This window comes from Balaenoptera physalus (genome assembly GCF_965194825.1).
Source record: "Balaenoptera physalus genome assembly, chromosome: 6".
Classification (NCBI taxonomy): domain Eukaryota; kingdom Metazoa; phylum Chordata; class Mammalia; order Artiodactyla; family Balaenopteridae; genus Balaenoptera; species Balaenoptera physalus.
Genome location: NC_138885.1, coordinates 133,956,162 through 133,969,127, shown reverse-complemented (window position 1 = coordinate 133,969,127; position 12,966 = coordinate 133,956,162). Strand labels below are relative to the sequence as shown.

General features: G+C 47.8%; 1 protein-coding gene across 14 annotated transcripts in view; it reads right to left on the bottom strand.

Moving 5' to 3' along the window:
• The window catches only part of AGAP1 (ArfGAP with GTPase domain, ankyrin repeat and PH domain 1), a 550,747-nt gene that overhangs the window by 380,857 nt on the left and 156,924 nt on the right, over nucleotides 1–12,966 (bottom strand). The window lies entirely within an intron of this gene.

Below are 12,966 nucleotides of genomic sequence, written 5' to 3'. Positions count from 1 at the left end.
AACTTTCCAGGGTCCTTTGTTTCAGAAATGTGTACTGAAGTCCTCTGAGCAGTAAACGGGAAGCCACTGCACTGGCCCCAAGCAAGGGGCAGGAAGTAAGACCCCCTCCTTGTCCAAGGAAGAGATAAGAGGCGCACCTTTGGACCCATCGGTGACTGGAAAAAAGGGACACTACCACGTGAAAACCAGCGAGGAGTGAGACCCGGGGCTCGCAGTCACCTGTGCGTTAACTACAGTCTCACTTCATCAGACGTATGTATGCAGCTGTTAGATACCTCTACCGTCAGATAAAATCGGTCCAGGGAAAACAGTAAATAGAGGAAATATTTTTTAAAACATTGTCAGCACCACTAAACATCCTCAAGGGCTTAACACAGCCTGGAAAGCGAACTCTCCAGCCTGAGTGCACTCCCAGCCTGGGGTGCAAACCGCGAGCTCACTGCCCACCTGCTTGGACACAATCAGCCTCAGCCCGGCCAGCCAAGACTTCACAGGTGTGAACACACACGTTCACACACACACTTGCACGCGAATCCACCACCATCCCAGCTCTGAAAGGCAGAAACTGCAGGGGAATCCAGGGAAACGTTCCTGATCTTTCATGACTTGGGTTGAGATGGAGGAGGCAAGGTAGGGAAGATCCCTGTTCCAGGCCTGCCAGATGGAGGCCCATCAGTAATCACATCTTGGAAATAAATGACAATGAAAGCGGGGAGGCCAGTAGACCCTGGGAACCTGCAGAGGCCAAGACCGCAGCCCCACGCCATCCCTGCCCCATGGCTGGCAGACCTGCACACGTGCTCTGTCTGCCCCTCTCTGCGTGGTCCTCAAATGTAAGGTCTGGGGCTGCACGGAGACCCACTGCAGTCACTAAACCCTGCCCGTTAACAAAGTCGCCCGGTACTGTGTCAGAGTCTCTAGGAGCCTAAGAATGCGACAAGCTCCGGCCCTGCCACCCACGGGGCCGCGCAGGGATGGCGAGGACATGGCAGCCTCACTTTTCCCACCGCTCCCATTCCAGCTCCCACAGCCCCCAGGCCATCTCCGTGCGGCAGGGATGTTAGAGGTGAGAGCAGGTCGTAAGTGGACCAACTAACAGCTGGAGCCCGGGAGCGCCCGACTGACAGGTGGTCTCGGGCTCCTCAACCTCCCCAACCATCGCTACAGACAGCTCCTCCACAGAGCTCTCTCCATAGATAATCCATCAGCCCTACTGACGTGCGGTTTCTGGAATCGATGAATGGACACAAGCCGAGCGCTCCCAACAGGGCCCAGCCTGGAAAACATTACGTAGGTGTGGCTGTCACTCTTAATTGCCTTATTGTGACACGACAACAAAACAGTCTAAAAATAAGCATAATCGGTCTGTTCCTCAAAGAGCACAGTCTGGTGGCAGGAGCTCCAGAATGCGGGGCAGGGAGGGGATCCAGGATGGACCCGCTGTCCCCCTCGCTGCTCCCGAGACCCCAAAGCTCGGTCCCTCCACTGCCAGATGCCAGGCACCACTGGACAGCCCCACCCCTTGAAATAAATCACGGTTTCTATTTCAGGGGCAGCGACCCCTGTCCTGGCCATAAAACGGGCACAGGCCGTCACACACAGGCAGGACAGAAACCTCAACGTAAGGAGAAATTCCAATTCACCCGAAACCAGAAACGACACAACAGACCCTCGCAGGGCCCGGGGTGTGAGCTGCAGGGCACACTGAGGGCCCAGGGAGCGGCAGAAAAGTCCAGACGTGTGTTTGAAGCAGAGGGGCTGGCGATGTGAAAGGCAACTGAGCTGTGGGACCCTCGCTGACCCCTAGAGCTGGAGAGTGAAGGGACATCTCTGGGACAGGCAAAGCGCTCCCCCCGCACACGCAGGACCTCACACGCAACAGGCACTCTGCGACCCGACAGCTGAAACCTCCTACAGACACCGCGACTGGCCACAGCCCACATCTGACTGCCCCAGGACAGAGGTCAGAGGAGAAATCCAGGGGACATCCTTCTACCACACAGAGCCTAAACTCCTGGGCATGTGAGCTTCCCCTCAGAAGAGATGCTGAATGCTGAAATCCTCCCGCCCTCCCTCAAATCTGTTAATATCCCAGATAAATCTCTGGCCATGCCCTGTGAAGGAAGGGAACATTCCTGTTTATTTTGGAAACAGAAGAACTGAAGAGCTGACAGGTCATCTAAACAAACAATTTGAGTTTCAAAGGCTGGTTGCCTCCTATAAAGGGATTTTATCTGCAAGTTTTATCAAATTGTAACTGACATGCATCAAGTACATCTAACTTTGGAAACTCACCTGAAATGGTGTGTCAGCTGGTATCTAAGGTGAAGGACCTTTCTAGGATTTGCTTGGCATTAGACGCACAAATCATATTATCAGCCCAAAGGCACGCCTGCTACAAATAAAAGTCAGGCTTCAGAGGCCACTGGGGAGGAGATTCCTGGGCATAAAAGGTGCTGGTTAACACCTGTCACCCAGGAAGCCCAGACTGAAAGGGCAACCTGGCCTGATAGAACCTGAGGCCTTAATCTCCTTCCCAGGGATGGATATCTCTCTGAAGACTTTAAAGAAAAGGAAAATGCCACAAAAATCTCCTGCCGTGTAGAAAACTAACTGCCTCAGAAATACACACTTGTTTGACAGCAAATACCTGGATTTTTCTGCTGAGAATAGTGTGCACTTTCAGAGCTGGGGTTCATCCCTTCCCTGCTTCCCTGGACAGAGGCTGTTACAGCCCCCATCTACCTGACCTTTAACCTGCAGGTCTTAGGGATAACCCCATAAATAATAATGTCGTGGGATTCATCAAGATGGACTGGACGGGGAACTGGGGAAGGAGGTTATTTGGAAAGCTTTCCTCTGAGCCGGAATTTGGAAGTGGCATTTGGATCTGTCGGTCAGGGGCTGTGTCCAAACCTCCTGTAGGTGCTGTACGTATGCAGGCATCCTCCGCAAAGGGGTATAAGTGGTGCGCAGGCCTCAGCATGGGCATCTCTCAATCCCAGCTTCTTGGCCTACTTAATAAGTTACTTGTTAATTTTAAAATTTTAACTAATTTAAATATTAAATACGAAATTTATTATTTTGTAGTTTATAAAACACTGTATATTTGTATAATGTATGAATATTAAACAAAGTAAATATGAAATTTTAACCAACATTTTAAAAATATGTATTTCGGAGAGATGAAAGAGGCAAGTACATTTCAAACAAAACAAAACGAAACAAAAAAAATCAGTGGAACCCCAAATTGTAACCTCTTTCCAAAGGGTCATTATTTTTTACCCATGCCACCTTAAGCAGAAGAAATTATTTTTCATTTCAAAGGAGAGTAAGATTTCTCACATACACAGCACCCCGCTCTCCCCGCTGGCCAGGGTGGCAGCACCTCCTTCCAGAACAGTTCCTGTCATTGGCGGGGCGGGGCCGGGGGGGGGCACCACCAAGCAGGCAGCAGCTGCCAAGGGGTGGGGGACACACGTGGCGCCCCTGCTGCCCTGAGCCCACAGGGTGGCACACACACTCGCCCTCGCCCCTCACCACCAGCCCAGGTCCAGCGCTGTTATCAATCCCTATTTTCCAGACGAGGAAACCGAGGTACAGAGAGGTTAGAGAACACGCTCAAGGACACACAGCCAGAAAACGGCAAAACCAGGCGTCTGGTTCCAGAGGCCTCGTTCTCGGCCAACAAGCCGCACGTGCCCCGTGACCAGCTTGAAAGGGCTTCACAACACACCTATTACTATCCCGGTACGAAAACACAAGCAAACAAAAAAGAGCCGAGTAGCACCACAGTATAAAATACGCACACTCTCGGACCCTCTGCCAGACGCGACGTGATGCATACGTCGGTGGAAAACAATACACTTCCCCAATACTCTAATTCTGAACCGACTCCTCTGTTAGCGATCTACTCCTAAAAGTCAGTAACCCACCAGAGCTGTAGGGCGTGGTATTCTTCAGGCACTGGTCGATGTTAACGGCAGAGGTAAAAATTACGGTAACTGTATTACATTTCTAGGTGCTATATAGAATTCAACACTTACTCCTGTCTCATAAACCTGAGATCTCAGTTTAAGGATGGGCGGGGCAAAGCTAAAAGCTCTGTACAAACACAAGCTCCCTCCCAAGTGGCTCTGTGTGTGTCTGGCTGTCTTGGGAAAAGTGGATACACAAGGCAGTTAACTCAAGTGGGACGGAACTGAGCTGAGGATAAAAGCACCAGGCCTGAAATGACTCCCTTCCGCTGCCGTGCACGCATTCTGCTCCCGGGGAGGAACACAGGAGAGTCGTGGTGGGTGAAAAAGGGGCGAAAATTCTCAGAGAGGTGAGCATCTTGACCAGGTAAAACGGGACGGGACGGCAGCCCCCGGGCACGGGTCATCTCATCTGGTGCCCGCGGCCCGGCGTCAGCCCAGGCGCACAGATGGGAAAGCCCGCCCGGGGTGGTCCAGCAGGTGCTAGGGGGGTAATTCCGAGCAGAGCCTCCGGGGGCCCACAGTCGCTCTTCCCACCAGGCCACGAGCTTTTCCTGATGCGGCCTGAACAGGACAATCTGCAGAAGAACTGTCAGAGCAAACATTCCAGACAGGGTGACGCTCCGGCCACGGGGACTCGGGATGCTACTTGAAGATGCGCCGCACGCGTCGGAACCAGGCCAAACGGATGTCACCTGCTCCCGGGCAGAGACAAGGCCCCGGGAAAGGCCGGGCTTCCCACCTCAGGAGGCCACCTGAGTCCCCTTCCACTGGCACGCAGAGAGCCAGAGGACAGGCCTGGGGGCGTCACACATCAAGGGCCACATGGACATCCCAGAGGGTGCAACCCAGGTCGCAGCTTCCAGAAAGGGCTACCATGCCCTTGACCTTCGAGACACCTGCACACATGCAGACCCTCACTCCATCCCACCTTCACTGGGTTCAGGCCCAACACGCCTCCGGCTGCTACATCAGAGCCTCACAGCCTGCCCAAAGCTGCCCAGTTTCTTCACATCTGAGCCTCTTTCCATCAACAAAGCAGATTTTCTCAATCTTCCATGAGCATACACTGAATTAGCACTCTTCGGTCTTGGGGGGGCATCCCAAGAAGAAGCCCCATCATGGGCCCAGCTCCCTGCACTCTGACCTCTCCCATGTGAACCCCAAGTGCCTCTCACCAGGGTTACCTGCTGGCACGAATGATGAACAGGTTTTATGACACGATCTTATACTGTCGAGCCACAGTGCTTTCACCCAAAGCAGTAGTACTTGATGTACAAAAGAGTGGAAATGTCAGCTTGACAGCAACACAGGTCCAAAGACACCATCTGTATCACGGTGTTAGAAAACTTGAGTATTTGAAGATAATATGGAATGCTCCAAATGACCTTGATCACACTCCACCCCGCTGGACAAACAATATGTTGCATCAGCGCTTATTACTCTGAAGGCTGTAAGTCAGTGCCAAGAGGAGGATCAACTGCTGTTCAATAAAATAGGAAGACGGCTTCTTCTACGGATGCAGACGACTCTGGTTTTCAGGCAACGCACCCTCCAGGAGGAAAGCACAAGCAGGGATCACGAAAGGCAGGTTGAGGGCGCAGCACTCGGAAATAAACACATATTTGGCTCGGATCAGGAATGAAATGAATCCACATGCTACTAATGGAGTTAACTCTGCTGGTTACAGGATCAAGAGGGGAAAAAAAAAAAAAAAAAGGACCACTCTGCTCTCCCACTTATAAACTGACAATTTAAAAAGAACTAATTAACCGGGAGATCATTAGAAAATACAGGGTGAAGTAGTGAAAACAAAATACAAGGTTAATTCATACTTGTGGCTTTGGAAATGCATTTGCCCCACCTGGGCCAGCTTACGTGTGAGAGCAACCGTAAATCCAAGCATATCCACGTATTTCATATGTTCTATCTTTGGGTCTTTTGTAAAACATACTATAGGCAATCATTCTAAAGCAAAGCTATTCATTCTGGCCTTCCTGAGAATCAGCCACCGGGATTCTAAACACCTACTTAAATAATGAGGCAGATGGGGCTCAGGGCAGTGAAATGACTTCTCTGGGCACCTTGAGCCCAAGTTTGCGGCCAAAACCAAACCTATTCCACTGACTCTGGACGCCGCGCCTTCTCCACATGGCAACTTAAAAAAGTCTCCCACGATAAACAGAACATTCCTTCCTGCCACCATCATCGACTTACTCACACACCTGAAATCAGTTTTCAAGGCAAGAACGCTAAGAGAAAGCAAAAAAGAAAGCAGCACAGGCTGCGAGAGAATCAGATTGAGATCACGCCGGGACATCACCCACCACCTTGAAGGCAGAAGGACAAACGGCTTCAGTACCATGAGGGGCTTGATGGCCCGACACGAGCCCAGGAAGCACAAGCTGTGGTGGCAGCTGCAGAGTGGCCATGGGGCAGGGGGGATGGGACAGATCACTTCCCCTAAGTCTCAGGTTAGCCAGCTGAATAAAGCAGCAGTCACAGGTACAGCCAGGTTTGGGGGGGGCCGGGGGGAGCCGGGGAGCAGGTAGGAGATCAGTACAAGGAAATTACAGACAAATACACCTCTCTTTCTGTAAGTTTGGGAGAAAGCTGCTTCCTGAGAGACCAGGTACAAAAATCATCAAAATCCTAGATCCTGAAAGGACTCTTGACCTTAAAAACTAATACGGGACTTGAAGACCACCAATTCTAAGCCCCAGACAACGAACACGGCACCCCTTCCAACATTCCCTGACTAGCCTGGGCTTGGCAGCCTCTGTGACCGGGAACACTTCACACAGGGAAGCAGCCCACCCCTCAGGTGAGAAGTGCCTGCCTAGTTCTGAGTCAACCTGGTCCTAACGCATTGCACTCGTCAGTGCTGACTACTGCGTCCTTCTTATGGCTGCGTCTCAAAAACCAGGAGACAAGTCTCCACGCTCCCAGGCTTCCCTTCCAAATTAAAATTCCCCAAGTGTCTTCAAATGAACTTGGCTTCCAGAGTCTTCCAGGAGCCAGATCAGGCAAGTAGATTAGGCGTCTTCTGTTAAATGCAAGAGAGGTCAGATTCTCAGAAGGCTGGCATTCTAGTCTGGCAAGTAAAATAACCAGAAGAGTAAGATATTCAGGTATCCGGGAGCTATGGATGAGCGGTGGGCACCACGGAGACAGCCTGCCTTGCTGGGTCCATCCCTCCACCAGTGACTGGGCCAGGGTCTAAGGGAGCGGGACTTAAGCTGCAGGAAAGCCAGTTACAGGTGTGCATCCTTAAGTCCCAAATCTTGTTACACATAGCTCACAGACCAACTGGTTTTTCCATTGTTTTAGAGCCCTTGCTAATTGGAGCAGGAAGGTACAAGATGGATCAACAAGCGCCGTCCCATCGCCACCCCCATCAACTGAAGGAGTGGCATCTGAGTAATTCTGGTCTGTGTGAGAAAGGGGGAGGGCAGGAGCTGCATCAGAGAGCCTGGTGGCATTGTTTACTGGGTCAATTCTCAAGTGTCTGACGGTCAGCAGCATAGCTGAAAGAAGCCGTTGCGATGACAGGCACAGGGGCCAGAGGGAACACAGATGCCCTCTGACAAGCATCTCAAACAGATGAATATCCACGCACACATGAATCTGTATTCCACTGGTACCCAAAGGCAGCCCTCGGAATAAAGGGAGTGGTCCGAAGTGTCGACCAAATGAAGGGCACGCCAAGTCAGGCAAAAGCTTGCACCTGATGGATCACACCTGAAACAGACCCAGTGCTTCGTAACTTTTCTCAACAAAGGACAATATTAGAAAGTAACCCTCTTTTTCCCTTTCACTCCCACCAAGTGAAGTGTGCCTCTTCAAGTTATCTTCATTTGTTAGATAAGGAGAAGCCAAATGGTCCTTTCCCAAGCCTCTGGCTGGTACGCCCTGGTACTGAAGGAGGGAACAGAGATTCCCATCCTCCAACCTATGAAGCTTATTTCTTTGTAAGCTTTCTGAATCTTCAGATCCATGAGTGATGTTAGAATTGAAAACCAACGTGAAAATGAAATTAACAAGAGATTATGAGAAAACAAAGGGTCAAGATGCATCTTTGAATTAAAACCAGCCAAATGAATAGATGTGTGCTAAGATTTTTTAAATTGCGGGAGCATCTACAGGTTTGTCTTAAGTAAATGAACAGGAGAAAAGAACCCTAACAAATGTGAATGCCTACATCAATGGAAATGTATGAGAGACAGAATGCCTAAGGCTGTAACCTACAAACAAGTAAATATCATCACCACACCACACTGGACTCTAATCTGAGCTGAACAAAACCTAGACCAAAACGATGGTGGGCAGATGGTACTTTCTCTCAAAATGATGCAAAGACAATAATCGCCCTTCTTTTTGCTAATCTGTTGACCTTAATACCAATTCTGTTCATCACCTGGGGATATAACTGCGGTTTGCAGCTGTACATACTTTATCTCAATCGTTGCCCTAATAAAAAACCTTTTCTTTTGCATTATTTTACTCATTGTCAGCATTTTAAATAAATATAATTTTTCAAATAATTACAGAAAAGAATAACAATAGCCTAAAGGCAATTTCCCATCATAAACAAAAACCTCATGCCAAAAAAAGAAAAGAAAAAAAAAAAAACCTCCTGAAAACCATAACATCCTTTTTAATGGCCGACAGTGGCATTAGTCATATAGATCTGGTGAACACGAATGATTCTTTTAGGAGTTAACTATAGAAATCCCAACCAACTTGCTGGTGGAGAATCTCCTCTTTTCTACCTGGTAAACTCCTACTGATCCTGCAAGACCCAAATCATTTTATCTCTCTGTGAGGCCTTCATTCACTCCTTCCCCTCTTCAAGGACATTTGCTCCCCTTTTTGTGTCCCCCCCCCAGTCATCTCAGTTCCTCCCACAAACACCTATTACAAGTCTATGTGCCAAGCACAGTGCTCTTAATTCTACAAGAGGAAAAGGAACAGGACGCCCAGGAGGGACTCACTGACTATTAGAACTGGCAAACAAGGTTACTGTTACACATTAGGATTAGTGCTCCGATGGAGAAATAGTCATACCTTCCCCTAAGTATCCCATGAAGTTGTGATTCACGGGAACCTCTCCATCTCCCCCAACAGGCTACCGACCTTGGAAGTCAGGAACTGTGCCCTAGTAAGCCCTAGCTCTCTGCTCCACTGCAGATTACACCACAGAAACTCCAATGTTTGTTAATGCAATAGAACAACAAAAAGACTGAAAATACAAAAAGTGGTACCAGTGCTTTACAGCTGGGTCTTATACTTCCAAACAAAAGTACTTAATTGTATAACCGACCAGATGGCTGCAGTGGACCTATGTTAAAACTGGAGGATTTCTTTAGCAGATGTACTTTTGAACATCCCTTTGAGGGCAGGATATTCCAAGCCCAGCCAAGCCCAGATCACGAAAGATGCTAATAGGTGACTATGCTGAAACGTGGGCTCCAACTCAAGAAAATAAATGTGGCAAGACACAGCCTAAGCCTCCAGTGCCTGCTTCGAGGGTACCTGGCTGACCAGCGCAGCTCTGTCTGTACCCCAAGTGGGCTGCTCCGTCTCCAGGAAAACAATTCAACCTTATGACTAAAACGATGCGGATTTTCCTAAATTGCTACCTAGAGTCATTTATTAAAAAACAAAAACAAAACAAAAAAACAACACACACAAGTGAATTTCAAAACACTGAGTATGTAATTGGTTCAAAATGTCTCAAATGAAAAACTTGCAGTTACATCCTTTCTTTAAAACCCTGTATGTCTTTCTCAGCAACAAATCAAGTTCAAAAATAAAAATGCATCAAGTTATTTCAGTGTTGCTTCCCCTCTTACTGAAAGTTTTTGGTTTTTTTTTAACTATAAAACAGTCTATCACCCTGCACAAATTGAGTGATACAAATCAACGGAATCAAAAATTAAAGAACAAAGCCACTCATCAAACTGTGCTGTCAAAAATCAGCTGTAAATTAGTAATTTAAAGAGCTAACCTCAGTCTGGGCTATCAAGGAATTTATTGCTGTAATCAATCCTCCCAGACAGCAATAGAACACCCTGAAAACACGTGCGGCCCTAGACTGGCACTGCCGGCATCTGGTTCCAAGGATGCCGGCAGCTGGTTCCATCTGTCAGCAGGCTGGCCGGGATGCAGAGGGCCCTCGCCAGAGAGTGACACCCTACAGTGTAATAAATCATTTATGATGTGATCTTTCGCTGTATTACATGATAGTTGTGTCAACAGACTCTGCCCTAATACACGCGTTTCAGATAACAGGAAACTGCCCTTGATCTGACATAAGGCCTCTCTGAAATGTTCTAGGGCTCCCTAATATTGATAGTTACACAAAGCTGACAGCAGCCACCCTGGAACCTGGGAGGCGACAGTTACACATCACGGTGGGGGGAGAAAGAGGAAGAGCCTCAACAGACCAATAGGGATTAAAAAGTACGAGAGAATCATCCAACAACAGGAGCTTTTCATTCTTTCATCCCAATGCCTTGAATTAAGATTATAAGAAAACCACAGCTATGTGGTGTGTGAGCCTGTGTGCGTCCTTAAAATAAGACTCTAACCATCTTGCAAAGGTACCTTGCCTAAGCAAATTAACTCTAAGAGGCCAAGTAATTAATAATAATTAATTCGGTAGTCTTTTGAAGTTATTTTCCTATAGTCAATTCAAACTTTTAACAGCTGAAAGTGTAGCAAAAGAAAATTTGCCTGATGACAAATCTCCTCTAAGGTCCTTTATACTTGAAAGGATGTCATATTTTCATACAAAGTGGCTGAGATTTAAAACTAGTGACTGCTTCTCCCAATATATATATATCTATATCACATTACAGGTCTGCAACGGCTTACCTGTAACTCTGAAATCTAAACAGGTCTGAAAATGGAAGCTTTGTTCACAAATGTTTAGCAGCCTCTTGGTGGCAAAGCACATTTATCATACTGAGTGTGAATATCTCCGGCTTTGCTGCATTTTGCTAGTGTCTGATTACAGGGTGTTGCCCGACCTCACGGCCAGTGTTCTGTCACACACACCACTTTACCTTCCTAAAATCCGAATTTTCTTAAGTCCTGCAAATCTACCTGGCCCCATGGTTTAAGGCTCTGGGGACCTTCGCGCTATGGACGTTCACAGGGAGATTGAGCCTGGGTTCCATTGCATCTGAATGTTACCTGAGAGAATTCTACCCTAAATTCAAAACTTCATTTAAATAGCACCTAAAATTTGCATAATCTGTCATAGGAAGCAAATATATAAAAGTATGATAAAAATGAGAAGACCCAAAAGCTGTGGGGTGCACCTTTTACTTGTAATAGATACAGGCCTTACAAAAATCCTGAGAACGCTAACATTTCAGGTATTTTAGCCAAAGGCAGGTGAAGGAGGTAGTTTTGTGAGTACCTAGAACTTTGAAGTAAGGCCCTAGAGTTCCAACTGTGTGTGCTGTAACCTAGTTCGCTAACATTTGGTTTTTCTGCACAACCCACAATGCTGTTATTCTCAGATGAAAGTAATTCCACCCTGAAAAGGAATGGCCACAGGGACAAAGCAACCAAGCATTATTTTAATTATTACTATCGTTATTGTCTTGTACTGCCCTAGAAGGGAAAATTCCCATACACTTCACACCTTTACTATTCCAAATCTACTATCAATCCATTTGACAGGAAAGGAAACACCCAAACCCCAAAGCTTTTAACTTGTATCAATAGCCACCACAATGAAACACATTCTAAGTGCTGTCTGGGCCGGCTCCCTCTTCCTCCCACTGAGGTCCCCCTCCCCCTGAGGTGTACCTGCCTGGGACCCAGGCAGCTAATGACTATTTTCTACAAAGCCCCTGAGAACAAAGATGCAAGCCTGCCATTAGAGGAAGAACGGGCTGCCTGCATATCTGAACTTCCACTGAACACAACTGATGGCAGCGGTAGCTCCATACAAACCAAGTGTCTCAACAAAACAACTCACATCATTTTTTAATATTTTAAGGGCACGTGGGAAGGGGTTGAGATAATGGTTGGAATCAAACACGGTGTTTTCTACAGTATTCCAAGGCAGATTAAAACAAAAGATGTGGGCAGCAAGTTAAACTAATACAAGCCGGACAACAGGTAACTTGATGCTATACAACCTCGTTAATCAAAAAATTCAGGTTTTAACACTACTTGCACATCTGACTGCTTGGTTTCAAATATTTTCCATCATATCCTGAGGCTCAAAGGGAGCGTATTAGAACATGACATCATCTGTCTTCAGTTTACCTTAAAGGTAACTTCAGTGAAGGCAGTGGTCTCTTTGTATTGTCTGGTTTTAATACACGCCCTCGGCAGTCAGCTCACCTGTGAAGCCCACTAAGGAAGAATACGCTCTCCGGGGCTAGTGGGTTAGCAGGTGAAAAGCTCTGATGAAAAGCCCACATTGCAGTGCTTCAACTATCTCCATCTCTATCAGAAGCAAGGTTCTGGTAATCAGCAGAAGGGACGTTACTAATGATTTTTCCGTGGTGAAGTGCACGGGGGACAATATTCTTAGGCATCCCCCTCACACCCCTCCCCATGAGAAGGACGCAACAATGTAGCCTAACCCCCCACCCCCAGCCTCTTTAGGGCGATGTCCAGGCAGCACGTAGAGAGTTTTGCTGTTTCTGGAAGATTCTGACCCCCAAACAACTACCAGAAGGTCAGCTGATTCTTGCAAGAGAATGTCACCACATCTGCCTCCACAACCTTCCCTGTTGGAGGTCCAGAGAACTGAACACAGAGTAGAGAACTGAGATCTCAGGATCAGCTGCGGGGCGGTGGTTTTCCCTTCCCGTGTGCTGTAATACGTTCCTAGGAAACAAGAGTCCCGGGCCAGACGAGCTCTCACCACATGATGCCACTTGGCAGGGAGGCTGTGGGCAGAGACCCATCTCTGACCACTGGAGTGAACCCTCTCTACCAAAGGGTGAGGGCTGCCAAA